We start from the raw sequence: 19,515 nt of genomic DNA, 5'->3' as shown, positions 1-19,515 counted from the left end.
CTGGCAGATTCTTTCCCACTGAGCCACCAGGGAAGAAGCCCACTGACACCCTATTAATGCACGTATTCTACACAGACAGAGCCATTAAAAAAATATCATTCCCCTAAGGTATTTTGAGTTTTTCTTCATGTCTCACAATTGCTAACTGTGATAATCAAAAACAGACCTGCAATGCAGGTAGCTATGAAAAGTTTAGAAGTACTGCAGCTGCTTAGGTACAAAAAGGACTATTTTTAACATCTATGTATCTGTATGTAGATATAGTTTTAATTATAATTTGGACAGTATGATTTTAGGTTACTCTTATTATAACTTCAGCTTGGTTCAATGGCTTGTCAGCAATTTTACTTGACATGTAGTTGTCACTTAAAAAAAAGTTTATTGATGTCTAGATGATAAACGGGCCTCCCTGGTGACTCAGATGGTAAAGAATCCACCTGCAATGCAGGAGACCTGGCTTGGGAAGATTCCCATGGCAACCTACTCCAGTTTTCTTGCCTGGAGAATCCCCATGGACAGAGGAGACTAGCAGGCTATGGTCCCATGGTGTCACAAAGAGTCAGACACAACTGATTGACTAAGCACAGCACAGGTGATATACAATGTTAGTTTCAAATGTATAAGATTTGACATTTATGTACATAGCAAAATTATCACCCCAATAAGTCTAGTAACCATCTGCCACCATACAAAATTCCTGTATGATAATATAAGTAATACTATTGACTATACATTACATCCATTGTTGACTATTCTGTATGTTATATCCCTGTGACTTGACTTATAACCCTGATCTCCTTCACCTGTTTTGCCCAACCTCTCACCCTCTTCTCTCATCTGAAAACTCCAGTTTTTTCTCTCTATCTGTGAGTCAGTTTCTATGTTGTTTATTCGTTTATTTAGTTTTTTAGATTCCACATGTAAGTGAAATCATGGGTGTTATCTTTCTCTGACTTCACTGAGCAGAATAACCTCTGGGTCCATCCATGCTCTTGCAAGTAGCAAGATTTCATCCTTTTCTTATGGCTGAGGAATATTCTATCGTGTGTATATAACACATCTTCTTTCTTCATTTATCTGTCAATGGATGTGGTCTTTTCTTATAGTCCATTTAAACTAAAATGAATAGAAACAGCAGCTTGCTAACTTTCTAAAAGATACTCATATTGACCTTGGTTTAAAAAATAGCTCTGTGAACCTCTGTGAACTTAAGCAAGTCACTGAAGCTCTCTAAGCCTCAGTGACACATTCTGTAATGGAGGATGACAGTACCCATGTCAAAGTTTGAGACAACTGTATGAAATAATGCATATAAAGTGCTTAGCAGAGTACCTAGAATAGACTAGGTAGTGCTCAATAACATTAGTTTTTATAAGTACATTTTATATACAAGGTATAAAGAAATTTTTTAAAGTAAACCAGTTTCATTGACTATCCCAAAGCCTTTGATTGTGTGGATCACAATAAACTGTGGAAAATTCTGAAAAAGATGGGAATACCAGACCACCTGACCTGCCTCTTGAGAAACCTATATGCAGGCCAGGAAGCAACAGTTAGAACTGGACATGGAACAAACAGAATGGTTCCAAATAGGAAAAAGAGTACATCAAGGCTGTATATTGTCACCCTGCTTATTTAACTTATATGCAGAGTACATCATGAGAAACACTGGGCTGGAAGAAACACAAGCTGGAATCAAGATTGCCGGGAGAAATATCAATAACCTCAGATATGCAGATGATACCACCCTAATGGCAGAAAGTGAAGAGGAACTAAAGAGCCTCTTGATGAACATGAAAGAGGAGAGTGAAAAAGCTGGCTTAAAACTCAACATTCAAAAAACTAACATTATGGCATCCAGTCCCATCACTTCATGGCAAATAGATAGGGAAACTGTGGAAACAGTGAGAGTCTTTATTTTGGGGGGCTCCAAAATCACTGCAGATCATGACTGCAGCCATGAAATTAAAAGACTCTTACACTTATATGCAGAGTACATTATGAGAAATGCTGGGCTGGAGGAAGCACAAGCTGGAATCAAGACTGCTGGGAGAAATATCAATAACCTCAGATATGCAGATGACACCACCCTTACAGCAGAAAGTGAAGAACTAAAGAGCTTCGTGATGAAAGTGAAAGAGGAGAGTGAAAACTTGGCTTAAAGCTCAACATTCAGAAAACTAAGATCATGGCATCCACTCCCATTACTTCATGGCAAATAGATGGGGAAACAGTGGCTTACTTTATTTTGGGGGGGGGCTCCAAAATCACTGCAGATGGTGACTGCAGCCATGAAATTAAAAGACGCTTACTCCTTGGAGGGAAAGTTATGACCAACCTAGACAGCATATTCAAAAGCAGAAACATTACTTTGCCAACAAAGGTCCATCTAGTCAAGGCTATGGTTTTCCAGTAGTCATGTATGGATGTGAGAGTTGGACTATAAAGAAAGCTGAGCACCGAAGAATTGATGCTTTTGAACTATGATATTGGAGAGGACTCTTGAGACTCCGTTGGACTGCAAGGAGATCCAACCAGTCCATCCTAAAGGAGATCAGTACTGGGTGTTCATTGGAAGGACTGATGCTGAAGCTGAACTCCAATACTTTGGCCACCTGATGTGAAGAGCTGACTCATTGGAAAAGATCCTGATGCTAGGAAAGATTGAAGGTAGGAGGAGAAGGGGACAACAGAGGATGAGATGGTTGGATGGCATCACTGACTCAAAGGACATGGATTTGGGTAGACTCTGGGAGTTGGTGATGGACAGGGAGGCCTGGCGTGCTGCAGTTCATGGGGTCACAAAGAGTCAGACACGACTGAGTGACGGAACTGAACTGAACTCCTTGCAAGAAAAACTATGACAAACCTAGACAGCACATTAAAAAGCAGAGACATTAGTTTGCCAACACAGGATCGACGAGTCAAAGCAATAGTTTTTGTAATAGTCACGTATGGATGTGAGAGTTGGACTATAAAGAAAGCTGAGTGACAAAGAATTTATGCTTTTGAACTGTGGTGTTGGAGAAGACTCTTGAGAGTCCCTTGGACTGCAAGGAGATCCAAGTAGTCCATCCTAAAGGAGGTCAGTCCTGAGTGTTCATTGGAAGGACTGATGTTGAAGCTGAAACTCCAATACTTTGGCCACCTGATGCAAAGAACTGACTCATTTGAAAGGCCCTGATGCTGACTGTGTGGATCACAATAAACTGTGGGAAATTCTGAAAGAGATGGGAATACCAGACCACCTGATCTGCCTCTTGAGAAACCTAAGCAACAGTTAGACCTGGACATGGAACAACAGACTGGTTTCAAATAGGAAAAGGAGTATGTCAAGGCTGTATATTGTCACCCTGCTTATTTAACTTATATGCAGAGTACATCATGAGAAACCCTGGGCTGGAGGAAGCACAAGCTGGAATCAAGATTGCTGGGAGAAATATCAATAACCTCAGATATGCAGATGACACCACCCTTATGGCAGAAAGTGAAGAGGAACTAAAAAGCCTCATGATGAAAGTGAAAGTGGAGAGTGAAAAAGTTGGCTTAAAGCTCAACATTCAGAAAACGAAGTTCATGGCATCTGGTCCCATCACTTCATGGCAAATAGATGGGGAAACAGTGGAAACAGTGTCAGACTTTATTTTGGGGGGGCTCCAAAATCACTGCAGTTGGTGATTACAGCCATGAAATTAAAAGACGCTTGCTCCTTGGAGGGAAAGTTATGACCAACCTAGATAGCATATTCAAAGTAATGTTGACATTACTTTGCCAACAAAGGTCTATCTAGTCAAGGCTATGGTTTTTCCTGTGGTCATGTATGGATGTGAGAGTTGGACTGTGAAGAAGGCTGAGCACCGAATAATTGATACTTTTGAACTGTGGTGTTAGAGAAGACTCTTGAGAGCCCCTTGGACAGCAAGGAGTTTAAACCAGCCAATCCTAAATGAAATCAGTCCTAAATATTCATTGGAATGACTGATGATGCTGAAGCTGAAACTCCAATACTTTGGCCACCTGATGTGAAGAACTGACTCATTTGAAAAGACCCTGATGCTGGGAACAATTGAAAGTGGGATGAGATGGTTGGATGGCATCACTAACTCAATGGACATGAGTTTGAGTAAACTCCGTGAGTTGGTGATAGACAGGGAGGCCTGGCATGCTGCAGTCCATGGGGTCACAAAGAGTCGGACACAACTGAGCGACTGAACTGAACTGAACTGATGCTGAGAAAGATTGAACTCAAGAGAGGAAGGGGATGACAGAGGATAAGTTGGTTGGATGGCATCACCGACTCAATGGACATGTGTTTGGATAAACTCCATTCTTTCTCGGAGAAGGCAATGGCACCCCACTCCAGTACTCTTGCCTGGAAAATCCCATGGACAGAGGACCCTGGTGGGCTACAGTCCATGGGGTCGTGAAGAGTCGGACACGACTGAGAGACTTCGCTTTCCCTTTTCATTTTCATGTATTGGAGAAGGAAATGGCAACCCACTCCGGTGTTCTTGCCTGGAGAATCCCAGGAACGGGGGAGCCTGGTGGGCTGCCGTCTATGGGGTCACACAGAGTCGGACACAACTGACGTGACTTAGCAGCAGCAGCAGCAGCCATTCTTTCTCAGATTCTTTTTCCATAAAGGTTATTGCAGAATCTTGAATAGAGTTCCTTGGATTATACAGTAGGTCCTTGTTGATTATCTATTTTATTCTTAAACCTATTTTTTAATTTTTTAAAATTTATTTTTGTCTGTGCTGGGTCTTTGTTGCTGCATGGCTTCTCTAGTTGTGGCAAGTGGGGGTTACTCTCTACTTGCAGTGTTCAGGCTTCTCATTGCAGTGACTTCTCCCCTTGCAGAGCACAGGCTCCTGGGCACGCTGGCTTCAGTAGTTGTGGAACTTGGGCTCAATAGTTGCAACTCACTAGGCTCCCGAGTATGAGCCAGTAGTTTTGGTGCACAGGCTTACTTGCCCCACAACATGTGGAATCTTCCCAGACCAGGGATTGAACCCATTCCCCCTGCATTGGCAGGCAGATTCTTAACAACTGGACCCCCAGGGAAGTCCTTGTTTGTTTATTGATGGCCACACTGCATGGCTTGTGGGATCTGAGTTCCCCGACCAGGGACTGAGCCCCAGCCCTGACAGAGTACAAAGACCTAACTACTGGACCACCAGAGATCTCTCTGATTATATATTTTGTATATAGGAGTGTGTATATGTTATTCCCAAACTCCTAATTTTTCCCTCCCCTACATTCTTCTCCTTTCAGTTCAGTCACCCAGTCATGTCCGACTCTTTGCAACCCCATAGACTGCAGCACGCCAGGCTTCCCTGTCCATCACCAATTCACAGAACTTGTTCAAACTCATGTCCATCGAGTCAGTGATGCCGTCCAACCATCTCATTCTCTGTCTTCCCCTTCTCTTCCTGCCTTCAATCTTTCCCAGCATCAGGGTCTTTTCAAATGAGTCAGTTCTTCACATCAGGTGGTCAAAGTATTGGAGTTTCAAACATCATCCTTCCAATGAATATTCAGGACTGATTTCCTTTAGGATTGACTGGTTTGGTCTCCTTGCAGTCCAAGGGACTCTCAAGAGTCTTCTCCAACACCACAGTTCAAAAGCATCAATTCTTCGGCACTCAGGTTTATTTATGGTCCAACTCTCACATCCATACATGACTACAGATTGTATTTCCAAGTCTTGAGTCTGTTTCTTTTTTTTTTTTTTTTTTTTTTTTTTTTTTTTTTTTTTTTTGAGTCTGTTTCTGTTTGATAAATAAGTTCATTTGTATCATCTTTTTAGATTCCCCATATAAGTGATATCATATAACGTTTGTCTTTGACTTACTTCAAATCACTTACTTCATATCACTTAGTATGATAATCTCTAGGTCCATCCATCTTGTTGCAAATGGCATTATTTCATTCATTTAATAGCTGAGTAATATTCCACTGGTAAAGAATCCTCCTGAGAGTGCAGGAGACACAAGAGATACAGGTTCAGTCCTTGGGTCTGTCAGGGAAGGTCCCCCAGAGGAGGGAAATGCCTGTAGGGAATTCCTTGAGTAAGGAATATAATGGAATACAATGTTCCATTATATGTATATATGTAAATCTAGCAAGATTGAATAGAAAATGGCAAAGGACTTTTGCATTTAAAAAAAAAAAAAACTCACTCTTTTTTTTTTTAAAGGAAGGATTTATTAGGGCCCCTGCTGCAGAAGGGGGAGCAAGAACAAACAGCAAATTCCCTTGCTTGCTCACTCTCTGAGAGGGCGGGGCCCAGTGTGTTTCTCACATGGTGTGAGGGTAGAGTGTGTCCAGGGCTCAGGCCAGAGGGTGCCTGAGGTGTTTTGTCCACCTCTTAGGTGGTCATGTGGGCAGGGGGCAAGTGCAGTACCCTGCTTCTGCTCTGGACAATCTTCTTTTGATTCAGAGCTTCAAAAGAGGCAGGGTTTGGGGCCTCTTTGCATCTTTTCTCCAAAATTTACCCTCAAGGTGCATGCAGGCAGTTATTTTCAGTCCCATACAGTTTCTTGGTATTTCGTTGCTTGAAGAGACATGTGTTCAGGTACAAGCATTGCAACACTTCAGCAAAGGATCCCAGGTCCCAGCCTGTCTCATTCCCCCAAAAAGATCTGCACCCTTATTCTAAAGGGGTAAGGGGTTGAAGGTCTCTAGTTCTGAAACTGCTTCCTGGACAGACTGCTGACCTTAGCTCACTGAAAGTCAAGGACCTGTAGGGTAAGGGGCTGAAGGTCTTTTGTTCTGAAACTGCTTCCTGGACAGACTGCTGACCTTAGCTCGCTGATTGTTTCAAGGACCTGTAGGAACCTGGGCCAGTCTCCACTGAAATGGATTGCATTCCTTGCACCATCATGAATCTTATTTCAAACTTTTGGAGCCTAAGCACACAAACTTAACCAAAAAGTTAAATAAACAAGAGCTAAAAAGGAGAATGACAACAATAGCTGTTGAAGGGTCTAGAAAGGGAAGGAACCAGGTTAACTTTGGTCTTCCTAAGCTGTTGACCAGTTAAGGGAAGCGCTAAATCCCCTACCAAAGTTATGATGCCAAGTCTGCCTGGACTTATATTTCCTTAATATTAACTTTCATGTGTCCCGTCACATTGATCCGAGTGCAGCAGGAAGTATTAGTTATCCCACAAATTCTACTTTGCTCTGCCAGAAGGTACTCAAGGGCCAGACAATTGGCAAGAACCACACCAGCCAAGGAAACAGTAGTGGTCCCAAGTTCATAAAGGCTTCAAATAGGATCCAACCCACAACATCCTTTTACTTACCTGTTGATGGTGCTTGTCTTTTGACTAGGTATCTCAGATCTTCCACTGGCTCACAGATGTTCTGTTCTCTTGTGTTGGGGTTTCTGGAGGTAAAATCCTTAGTCTGGACAAGTATACCCGTTCTCTTTCAGTTTCACAGCAGTGTGGATGGTTTAAATTACTATAGGGGCCTTCCCTTTTGACAGTGGTTGGTTGGGGGAACCCCTTTCCGGGTTTTAAGAAGAACTTGGTCCCCGGGGTTTCTTTGTGAAGGAACTGCTCCTTCCTGTGTATTTTTAGAGGGAGCTGGCAGTGCCTTGTGGGGACAGTCCTGGGTTGCTTGTGAACTTGTCCTAGGCAAATGATATATCTCAAGGCCTGGTTCATGTCCTCATTCACTAGAATGTCAGTAGTAAGAAAAGGTCTCCTATAGGTCATTTCAAATGGGCTAAGTCTCAGATCACTCCTGAGGGATACACAGACCTTGAGGACTGCAATAGGAAGCAAGCTGGTCCAGGGTTCCTGAGTTTCTTGCCAGAGCTTTGCTAAGGTTTTCCTTAAAGTATGGTTCACTTCTCTAGCTTACCCAAAGACTGGGGGTGCCAAGGGTATCGCTTGTAGTCTGTTCCTAGGGCTGTTGTGAGCCCGTGTGTGACTGTGGTTATGGAGAGGGCCTGTTATCACTCAGGAGGGACTTTGGAAGCCCAAACTGAGGAATTATTTCTTTTGAAAGGGACTTACAGACTTCTACAGCTTTTTCAGATCAGGTGGGGAAGGCTTCAACCCATCCTGTGAAAATATCAACAAACTTCGGAAGATATGTCCTGCTCATGAGGACATTTGGGTGAAATCTAACTGCCAGTCTTCCCCTGGATATGTCCCTCAGCATCTAATCAATCTGAGCAGCAAAGAGGGATTGGATGGGGGTGTGGGTTATTATGGGCACATAAATCACAGGCAAGCATCACTTGCTTTACTGTCCTCTTCACCACCTTCCTGCAAAGCCTTCTGCCCATATGCATCCCTCCCATAGCAGGTGACATCAGCAAGCTCTTCATGAATTTCCATTGTTGGGCCTTCTTCCTTTTCATGCCAGCCTGTGCTTTTTTTCTCATAGCCCCATTTCTCAGCATTTTCTTCTTCCTGTGGAGAATACTGGAAAAGGCTAGAGAGTTCAGGGGGACAATCACTAGAGCCATAACTTGTTCAGCTTCTTGCAGTTGAGCTCCTGTTTTGCAATTTGATCAACTTTGCTGTTTTCTTGGCTCACAGAAGATCCATCTCTCTGATGGCCTCTACAGTGGATCACTGCTACCCACGTCAGGAGCTTCACTGCTTCTAAAAGAGCCAGAATGAAATCTTTGTTTTATGTGGAAATTTACAATCGTTAACATTCCTCTTTCTTTCCAAATGACAACATGAGCATTTAGCACATGGAACCCATATTTAGAGTCAGTAAAAATATTTAATATCTTATCCTTTGCTAATTGCAATGCTCTCACTAATGCGATTAGTTCAGCCTTCTGGGCTAAAGTCAGGGATGGCAGGACTTTGGCTTCTGTGATTTCATCTAGACTAACCAAGGCATAGCCAGCCCACTGGGTTCTCACTTCTTCAAAACTGCTCCCATCATTAAGTCATTCGACCTCAGGGCTGTCAAGAGGCTTATCTGGAAGATCAGATCTGCTGGCATAAGTTTATTCTAGGGTCTCTATACATTCTGCATTAAGTCTCCACTCTTAACCACTGGAAGCAGAGTTTCTGGGTTCAGGGTTTGGCACACCTTCAAGGTAATGTCAAGGGATATCTTGCTAACCTTCCTTCAGTCAAAAATGATGTCCTTTAACTTCCAGCACATATTGTACCCTGATGAGAGATGAACACAATTAAGTGTAGTCCCAGGGTAAGCTTGGAAGCCTCATTAACAAACAGGCCTGTGGCTGCTACTGCCCACCGGCAACTTAGCTATCCCAGGACCCACTGAGTCCAGTTGTTTTGAAAAGTAAGCCAGTACTCTCTGAGTCAGTCCAAGTTTTGGGGTCAGGACTCCTAGCACTATCTCTGACCTCTTGTGAACATACAGGGTAAATGGCTTGTCCAAATTTGGAAGCCCCAATGCTGGTTCTGTACTTGACTCAGTGTTTAGAGTCTCAAAGACCTGCTCAGATCAGATCAGTCACTCAGTCATGTCCAACTCTTTGCAACCCCATGAATCACAGCACACCAGGCCTCCCTGTCCATCACCAACTCCTGGAGTTCACTCAGACTCACGTCCATCAAGTCAGTGATGCCATCCAGCCATCTCATCCTCTGTCGTCCCCTTCTCCACCTGCCCCCAATCCCTCCCAGCATCAGAGTCTTTTCCAATGAGTCAACTCTTCACATGAGGTGGCCAAAGTACTGGAGTTTCAGCTTTAGCATCATTCCTTCCAAAGAAATCCCAGGGCTGATCTCCTTCAGAATGGACTGGTTGGATCTCCTTGCACTCCAAGGGACTCTTGAGAGTCTTCTCCAACACCACAGTTCAAAAGCATCAATTCTTCGGTGCTCAGCTTTCTTCACAGTCCAACTCTCACATCCATACATGACCACAGGAAAAACCATAGCCTTGACTAGATGGACCTTTGTTGGCAAAGTAATGTCTCTGCTTTTCAATATGCTATCTAGGTTGGTCATAACTTTCCTTCCAAGGAGTAAGCGTCTTTTAATTTCATGGCTGCAGTCACCATCCGCAGTGATTTTGGAGCCCAAAAAAATAAAGTCTGACACTGTTTCCACTGTTTCCCCATCTATTTGCCATGAACTGATGGGACCGGATGCCATGATCTTCGTTTTCTGAATGTTGAGCTTTAAGCCAACTTTTTCACTCTCCTCTTTCACTTTCATCATGAGGCTTTTTAGTTCCTCTTCACTTTCTGCCAAAAGGGTGGTGTCATCTGCATATCTGAGGTTATTGATATGTCTCCCGGCAATCTTGATTCCAGCTTGTGTTTCTTCCAGTCCAGCGTTTCTCATGATGTACTCTGCATATAAGTTAAATAGACAGGGTGACAATATACAGCCTTGACGAACTCCTTTTCCTATTTGGAACCAGTCTGTTGTTCCATGTCCAGTTCTAACTGATGCTTCGTGACCTGCATACAAATTTCTCAAGAGGCAGATCAGGTGGTCTGGTATTCCCATCTCTTGAAGAATTTTCCATAGTTTATTGTGATCCACACAGTCAAAGGACTTGGCATAGTCAATAAAGCAGAAATAGATGTTTTTCTGGAACTCTCTTGCTTTTTCCATGATCCAGCGGATGTTGGCAATTTGATCTCTGGTTCCTCTGCCTTTTCTAAAACCAGCTTGAACATCAGCAAGTTCATGGTTCACATATTGCTGAAGCCTGGCTTGGAGAATTTTGAGCATTACTTTACTAGCATGTGAGATGAGAGCAATTGTGCAGTAGTTGGAGCATTCTTTGGCATTGCCTTTCTTTGGGATTGGAATGAACTCTGACCTTTTCCAGTCCTGTGGCCACTGCTGAGTTTTCCAAATTTGCTGCCATATTGAGTGCAGCACTTTCACAGCATCATCTTTCAGGATTTAGAATAGCTCAACTGGAATTCTATCACCTCTACTAGCTTTGTTCATAGTGATGCTTTCTAAGGCCCACTTGACTTCACATTCCAGGATGTCTGGCTCTAGGTCAGTGATCACACCATCGTGATTATCTGGATCGTGAAGATCTTTTCTGTACAGTTCTTCTGTGTATTCTTGCCATCTCTTCTTAATATCTTCTGCTTCTGTTAGGTCCATACCATTTCTGTCCTTTATCGAGCCCATCTTTGCATGAAATGTTCCTTTGGTATCTCTGATTTTCTTGAAGAGATCCCTAGTCTTTCCCATTCTGGTGTTTTCCTCTATTTCTTTGCATTGATTGCTGAAGAAGGCTTTCTTATCTCTCCTTGCTAGTCTTTGGAACTCTGCATTCAGATGTTTATATCTTTCCTTTTCTCCTTTGCTTTTCGAGTCTCTTCTTTTCACAGCTATTTGTAAGGCCTCCCCAGACAGCCATTTTGCTTTTTTGCATTTCTTTTCCATGGGGATGGTCTTGATCCCTGTCTCCTGTACAATGTCACAAACCTCTGTCCATAGTTCATCAGGCACTCTGTCTATCAGATCTAGGCCCTTAAATCTATTTCTCACTTCCACTGTATAATCATAAAGGATTTGATTTAGGTCATACCTGAATGGTCTAGTGGTTTCCCCTACTTTCTTCAATTTAAGTCTGAATTTGGCAATAAGGAGTTCATGGTCTGAGCCACAATCAGCTCCTGGTCTTGTTTTTGCTGACTGTATAGAGCTTCTCCATCTTTGGCTGCAAAGAATATAATCAATCTGATTTCAGTGTTGACCATCTGGTGATGTCCATGTGTAGAGTCTTCTCTTGTGTTGTTGGAAGAGGGTGTTTGTTATGACCAGTGCATTTTCTTGGCAAAACTCTATTAGTCTTTGCCCTGCTTCATTCCATATTCCAAGGCCAAATTTGCCTGTTACTCCAGGTGTTTTGACTTCCTACTTTTGCATTCCAGTCCCCTATAATGAAAAGGACATCTTTTTTGGTGTAAGTTCTAAAAGGTCTTGTAGGTCTTCATAGAACCGTTCAGCTTCAGCTTCTTCAGTGTTACTGGTTGGGGCATAGACTTGGATTACTGTGATATTGAATGGTTTGCCTTGGAAATGAACAGAAATCATTCTGTCTTTTTTGAGATTGCATCCAAGTACTGCATTTCGGACTCTTCTGTTGACCATAATGGCTACTCCCATTTCTTTTGAGGGATTCCTGCCCGCAGTAGTAGATATAATGGTCACCTGAGTTAAATTCTCCCATTCCAGTCCATTTCAGTTCACTGATTCCTAGAATGTCGACATTCACTCTTGCCATCTCTTGTTTGACCACTTCCAATTTGCCTTGATTCATGGGCCTGACAGTCCAGGTTCCTATGCAAAACTGCTCTTTACAGCATCGGACCTTGTTTCTATCACCAGTCACATCCACAGCTGGGTATTCTTTTTGCTTTGGCTCCATCCCTTCATTCTTTCTGGAGTTATTTCTCCACTGATCTCCAGTAGCATATTGGGCACCTACTGACCTGGGGAGTTTCTCTTTCAGTATCCTATCATTTTGCCTTTTCATACTGTTCATGGGGTTCTCAAGGCAAGAATACTGAAGTGGTTTGCCATTCCCTTCTCCAGTGGACCACATTCTGTCAGATTTCTCCACCATGACCCGCCCATCTTGGGTTGCCCCACGGGCATGGCTTAGTTTCATTGAGTTAGACAAGGCTGTGGTCCTAGTGTGATTAGATTGACTAGTTTTCTGTGAGTATGGTTTCAGTGTGTCTGCCCTCTGATGCCCTCTTGCAACACCTACCATCTTACTTGGGTTTCTCTTACCTTGGGCGTGGGGTACCTCTTCACGGCTGCTCCAGCAAAGTGCAGCCATTGCTCCTTACCTTGGAAGAGGGGTATCTCCTCACCACCACCCTTCCTGACCTTCAATGTGGGATAGCTGCCCCTGCGCCTGCACAGCCACAGCTCCTTGGACATGGGGTTGGTCCTCCCAGCCACCGCCCCTGGTCTCGTGCTTAGGGGTGTGGGGTAGCTCCTCCCGCCCGCTGACCCTGGCCTCGCTAGAGATTCTTATTCAATTGAAGGGGTTCCCTTTCTCCTCCCTGTAGAGCCTCAAGTAGGGGTTTTGCTATAAGGCCATAATTTAGAATCCAGATGTAACAGAAGCCAGCCATTCTAAGAGGCCTTGGAGTTGCCTCTTTTTGGTTGGAGATGGTAATGCACTAATTGTTTTCTATCTATGATCGGGGCTTGTTCTGCTGGGGTCAAAAGAAACCCTAAATATTGAATCCATTGCTGTGAGATCTGTGCCTTTGTTAGAGAGGCTTTATGCCCCTTTGCCAGAAAATTTAGGACCCTAACGGTATTCTGGAGAAGGCAATGGCACCCAACTCCAGTACTCTTGCCTGGAAAATCCCATGGATGGAGGAGCCTAGTAGGCTGCAGTCCATGGAGTCGCTAAGAGTCGGACACGACTGAGTGACTTCACTTTCACTTTTCACTTTCATGCATTGGAGAAGGAAATGGCAACCCACTCCAGTGTTCTCGCCTGGAGAATCCCAGGGATGGGGGAGCCTGGCGGGCTGCCGTCTATGGGGTCGCACAGAGTCGGACACGACTGAAGTGACTCAGCAGCTAACAGTATTCTGATGTGAATCTTGTTTGGTCACACTACTTAATCAATGATCACCAACATATGGTAGAAGAGTTCCCATCTCAAGGCCCAGTTCCCTCAGTTGCCTTGCTAATTCATTTCCAAAGGTTGGCAGCTGTCTCAAAAACCCTGCAGAAATACTGTCATGTGTACTGAGTATCCGTCAAGGTGTCAGGGTTCCTCCATTCAGAGGCAAAATGGTATTAAGAGTCTGAATGTAGATGGATACAGAAAAAGAATCTTTGAGGCACCAGGGGGTGAACAGGGATGACTGCCTCACTGCTCCAAAGTCTTGCACGAACAGTTACTCCCCACTAGGTTTCCGAATGGGAAGGATGGCGGTGTTGCAAGGGGACTGGTAGGACCTAAAGAGTCTGTGTTTTAGGAATTTTCTGACCAGTGGTTGGATTCCCTTCAGGCTCTAAAAGAAAAGATATTGTCTCTTTCAGCAGTATCTGTCCCAAGGTCTTAATCCTTTTTTTTTTTAACTCTATCAGAAAAAAATTGGCAGTGTTTGATGTTTCTGTTCTTGTTTCATGTATTGACTTTTTTTTGTTTTTATAAATTGAAGTGTAGTTCTTTTATAGTGTGTGTTAATCTCTACTGTACAGCAAAATGACTGAGTTTTTCCATAAAATACACTCATTAAAATATTCTTTTCCATTATATCCTGGGAGATTGGAAATAGTTCCTTGTGCTATATAGTAGAAGCTTGTTGCTTATGCATTCTAAATATAATAGTTTGCATCTTGTTTGTTGTTCAGTCGCTCAGTTGTGTCTGACTCTTTTCAACCCCAAGGACTGCAGCATGTCAGGCTTCCCTGTCCTTCACGGTCACCTGGAGCTTCCTCAAACTCATGTACATTGAGTTGGTGATGCCATCCATCTCGTTCTCTGTCGTCCCCTTCTCGTCCTGCCTTCAACCTTTCCCAGCATCAGGATCTTTTCTAATGAGTCAGTTCTTTACATCAGATGGCCAAAGTGTTGGAGCTTCAGCATCAGTCCTTCCAAATAAATATTCAGGACTGATTTCCTTTAGGATTGACTGCTTTGATCTCCTTGCAGTCCAAGGGACTCTCAAGAGTCTTCTCCAGCACCACAGTTCAAAAGCATCAATTCTTCCGTACTCCGCCTTCTTTATAGTTGAACTCTCACATCTATACATGACTCCTAGAAAAATATAGCTTTGACTATACTGATCTTTGTCAGCAAGGTAACGTCTCTGCTTTTTAATGCACTGTCTAGGTTGGTCACAGCTTTTCTTCCAAGGAGCAAGTGTCTTAATTTCATGGCTGCAGTCACCATCTGCAGTGATTTTGGAGCCCAAGAAAATAAAGTCTCTCACTATTTCCATTGTTTCCCCATCTATTTGCCATGAAGTGATGGGACCAGATGCCATGATCTTAGTTTTTTGAATGTTGAGTTTTAAGCCAGCTTTTCACTTTCCTCTTTCACTTTCATCTTAGCTTTCTGCCATCGGAGAAAGCAATGGCATCCCACTCCAGTACTCTTGCCTGGAAAATCCCATGGACGGAGGAGCCTGGTAGGCTGCAGTCCATGGGGTCGTGAAGAGTCGGACACGACTGAGCAACTTCACTTTCACTTTTCACTTTCATGCACTGGAGAAGGCAATGGCAACCCACTCCAGTGTTCTTGCCTGGAGAATCCCAGGGACGGGGGAGCCTGGTGGGCTGCCGTCTACAGGGTCACAGAGTTGGACACGACTGAAGCGACTTAGCAGCAGCAGCAGCAGATTTCTGCCATGAGGGTGGTGTCATCTGCATATCTGAGGTTATTGATAGTTCTCCTGGCAATCTTGGTTCTAGTTTATGCTTCATCCAGCCCGGCATTTTGCATGATGTACTCTGCATATAGATTAAATAAGCAGGGTGACAATATACAGCCTTGATGTGCTCCTTTCCCAACTTGGAACCAGTCCGTTGTTCCATGCCTGGTTCTAACTTGCTTCTTGACTTCGCAGGAAGCAGGTAAGGTGATCTGGTAGTCCCATCTCTTTAAGAATTTTCTAGTTTGCTGTGATCCACACAGTCAAAGGGTTTAGCGTAGTCAATAATGCAGAAACAGATGTTTTTCTGGAACTCCCTTGCCTTTTCTGTGATGCAACTGATGTTGGCAATTTGATTTCTGGTTCCTCTGCCTTTTCTAAATCCAGCTGCCCACCCCAAATTCCCAGTCTGTCCCTCTCCTCCCTGCCTCCACCTTGTGAACCACAAGTCTGGTCTCTAGTCTGTAAGCCTGTTTCTGTTGTGCAGACATATTCATTTGTGGTCATATTTTAAATTTCACATACAAGTGATACCATGTGGTATTATTATTCTCTTTCTGTATTTCCATTCGTATGATTATCTCCCATTGCATCCATGTTGCTGCAAATGGCATTATATTGTTTTTTTTTTTTTTGGTGAGTAGTATACCATTGTATATATGTACCACATCTTCTTTATCCATTCATCTGTGGATGGACATTTAGGTTATTTCCGTGTTTTGACTATTCTGAATAGTGCTGCTATGAACAGAGGGTGCAGTGTATTTTTTATTTTGGGTGTGCCTGGTCTTCCTTGCTGCACACATGCTTTCTCTCTTTGCTGTGACTGGGGGCTACCCTTCATTGCAGTGCCTGGACGTCTCATTGCAGTGGCTTGTCTTGTTGCAGAGTTCAGGCTCAGTAATGTGGCACACAGGGTTAGTTTCCTTATGGCGTGTGGAATCATCCTGGATCAGGGATTGAACCCACGTCCCCTGCATTGGCAGGTCGATTCCTAACCACTAGACCATCAGGGAAGTCCACATGTATCTTTTTGAATTATAGTTTTGTCCGGGTATATGCTCCAGGACTTAGTCTGTATTCTTTATTTATCTTTGGCCATGCTGGATGACATGTGAGATCTTAGTTTCCCGACACCAGGGATCAAATTTGCAGCCCATGCAACGGCAGAGCGGAGTCCTAACCGCTGGAATGCCCTGAATATGTAACTCCTAGCTGATAAATTATGTAGTATGCATAAATACCAAATAGGACCTCTGTGGATAGAAGTGGGAAGGAAGGAAATGAAACAGGTTAAGCAGTGTTCTGGTATGTTGGTGCTGGTATGCTGGTGCTCATTATTCTTTGTGTATTTGTTAATATCTGATATTTGTTTCTCTCTCTCTGAGCTACTTCACTCTGTATGACAGACTCTAGGTCCATCCACATCACTAAAATAACCCAATTTCATTCTTTTTAATGGCTGAGTAACTGTATTCCATTGTATTTCTGTACCACATTTTCTTTATCTCTTCATCTGTAAGTGGACATCTAGGTTGCTTCCATGTCCTGGATATTGTATATAGTGCTGCTGTGAACACTGGGGTATATGTGTCTTTCTGAATTATTATTTTCTCAGCAGTACATGCCCAGTAGTAGGATTGCTGTGCCCCAGGCCTTAATCTTATTCTTATAAGGGAAGGAATTTCGCCCTTCCTGGAACCAAGTTACCCCAAACTACAAGATCCACCTGTTCTCTAATGTCTTAGAGGATGTCCTGGGATATATTATGATGACCAGCAGGTGGGTCATCTGGAGCTATCACTACCAACAGATGCATTTTCTGTTTGAATTCTTTCCTCCCTGGATTTCACCTATCCTAAGACTACATGGCTCCTAATTTATTTAGCAAACATCTCCCGAGGAGGGGGACAGGGCATTCTGGCATATACAGAAAGGAGTGAGTAGAGATAATGGACCCAAGTCCATAGGCAAGGAGAGACATAAACCACCTTCCCTTTGACTGTCCATCAACTCCCATCACAGTACAGTCATGGCAGGAGAGGGGGCTGGCTGGTTAAGTCAGAATGGAGCAGTAGCTCGGGTGTCTGTAAGAAATTCAGTTCTCCTACCTGCCACGTCTAGGGTGATCTGAGGCTCTGCTGGAGTCCTGAGGATGGTCAAGTAGGATCTGGAGCCAGGCAGGCACTTGAGCCTGCCGGACAGTGTACAGGAATCTCATTTGAGAAATTATCAAGAAACTGAGGCTGGTCAGGGGTACCTCTCGAATGTCCCACTGGAGGGTGCTCTAATGTCCCACTCTAATGTCCCACTGCCCCTTCCAGTGTCCCTCCTTCAGACAAAGGGCACCCTGGTTTCAGCCCAGGTGGCTTCTTGGCTGTTTGTTGGGTCTTCTCACCCCTCTAGGTTCCTGAAACATGACAGGTGAATTAGAGCAGCCAAAAGCTGATTTTTCTTCATTAGCCTCTTATCCTTACTGGTCTCCTCTGTTAAGTCTTGGTTGTTATAGACCTTGAAGGCCTCCTCTATCAAGTTGAAAATGGGGTTTCAAGCCCAGCCTCAAGCCTTTGTAGTTTCCTCTGGATGTCAGGAGTAGCCTGAGTGATAAAATGCATGGCCAGTGGTGTCCTCCCTTCTATGGACTCATGGTCTATACTGGTGTCCTCTCTGAATGCTGCTATCACCTGGCCCAGGAAGACTGCTGAGATTTCATCTTTTTCCCTGTGTAATGTCTCAGACTTTATCATAATTTACAGGCTTCACCATACACTTTTTCATTCCTCTGACAGACAAGTAGTAAAATGTCTCATCCTAGCCTGGCTTACACAATCTTCATAGTCCAGGTGTGGGTCATGTTCTGGGACTGCACCTCCTCCACCTGGTAAATTTGTTGTGGATGGGTGGCAGGAGGCCATCTGCATGTTCCCTGGCCTTTATCAGTATATGCTCCGCTTCATCCCAGGTGCAACAGTGGGCCTGAAATACTGTGATGTCCTGCCAGGTGAGAGAGACTGCCAACCCCAGACTGACAAATCCATCCCTGAACTTGTCAGGGTTCTCTGAGAACCTGCCAAACCTCTCCTTACAGATGAACCCAATTAGTTTAGGATTTCTCTTTGGGATCTTCCAAGCATTTGAGAAAACTCCTGGAGATAGTGAAGGAAAGGGAAGCCTTGCATGCTGCAGTCCATGGGGTCTCAAAGAGTCAGACACAGCTTAGCAGCTGAATGGCAACAAGCAGTCTAGAGTGCAACAAGGTCACAAATAGTCAGAACTGAACATGCACCTACATGCACACAGGGGACCCCTGAAGCACCCCAAAGTTAACTGGGCATTAGTCCAGAGAATTTCAATTAGAACTTCATATTTGGGAAGTCTGTCTAAAATTTGTAGAAGTTTTCTAATACTCGGTCATATGGGATCATAGGTTTCTGTGAATCAATACTTATTTCTTGGGCTAAGTTGGGGGGAAAAAAAAAAAAAAGTAAATGTACATCAGTTAAAGGCACAGGAACTCACACACTATGTTCTCAAAAGCAGCATCCAGGACAATTTTACTCTCTTATGAGAGAGAAGAACCAAATCCAGTCCTGCATCAACCTACTTTAAAAAAAAAAATCCAATTACCTAATGAAATTTAATCCAACCTTAGAAATCCTGACCACATACAAACTCTTTTCTCAGTGTTTCTCTTCTGCAAATCTTCTAAAACTTTCTGTAGTCGAAGTTTGTCCCTTATTCTTTCCCTACTCAAAAATTGCCAGGGAAAAATTGCTAGGGAAAAATCACCCATTTTCCTTTCAAAAAATATATTTCCAGTCCTCATGCCTTCTTTTCTGAAAACACACATCCTACTTAAGCAACCATGAACTGTCCTTTACATTACCCTTCCATTCATTGCTAAAGAACATGTAAGGTGGCACCAAACATCTTTGGTTTGTCTCACAAGAAGACGATTAATGTTCCAATATTTTATCTTATTTGAAATGGTGTGAATATCCAATTACTCTCATTTATTTTCAAATTTATCAAAATTTGGAGAGACTCTTTTAGATGAACATTTCCAAAACATAATTATTCCTATAGTTTTCCAAAAACTTTCTTATCCAAGTTACATTTACTTAAAAATTTAATCATATCAGGTTATTTTTCCCTGTTAACAGGATTTAT

This window comes from Bubalus bubalis, chromosome 4 (genome assembly GCF_019923935.1).
Source record: "Bubalus bubalis isolate 160015118507 breed Murrah chromosome 4, NDDB_SH_1, whole genome shotgun sequence".
NCBI lineage: Eukaryota > Metazoa > Chordata > Mammalia > Artiodactyla > Bovidae > Bubalus > Bubalus bubalis.
This window is presented reverse-complemented; position numbering follows the sequence as displayed.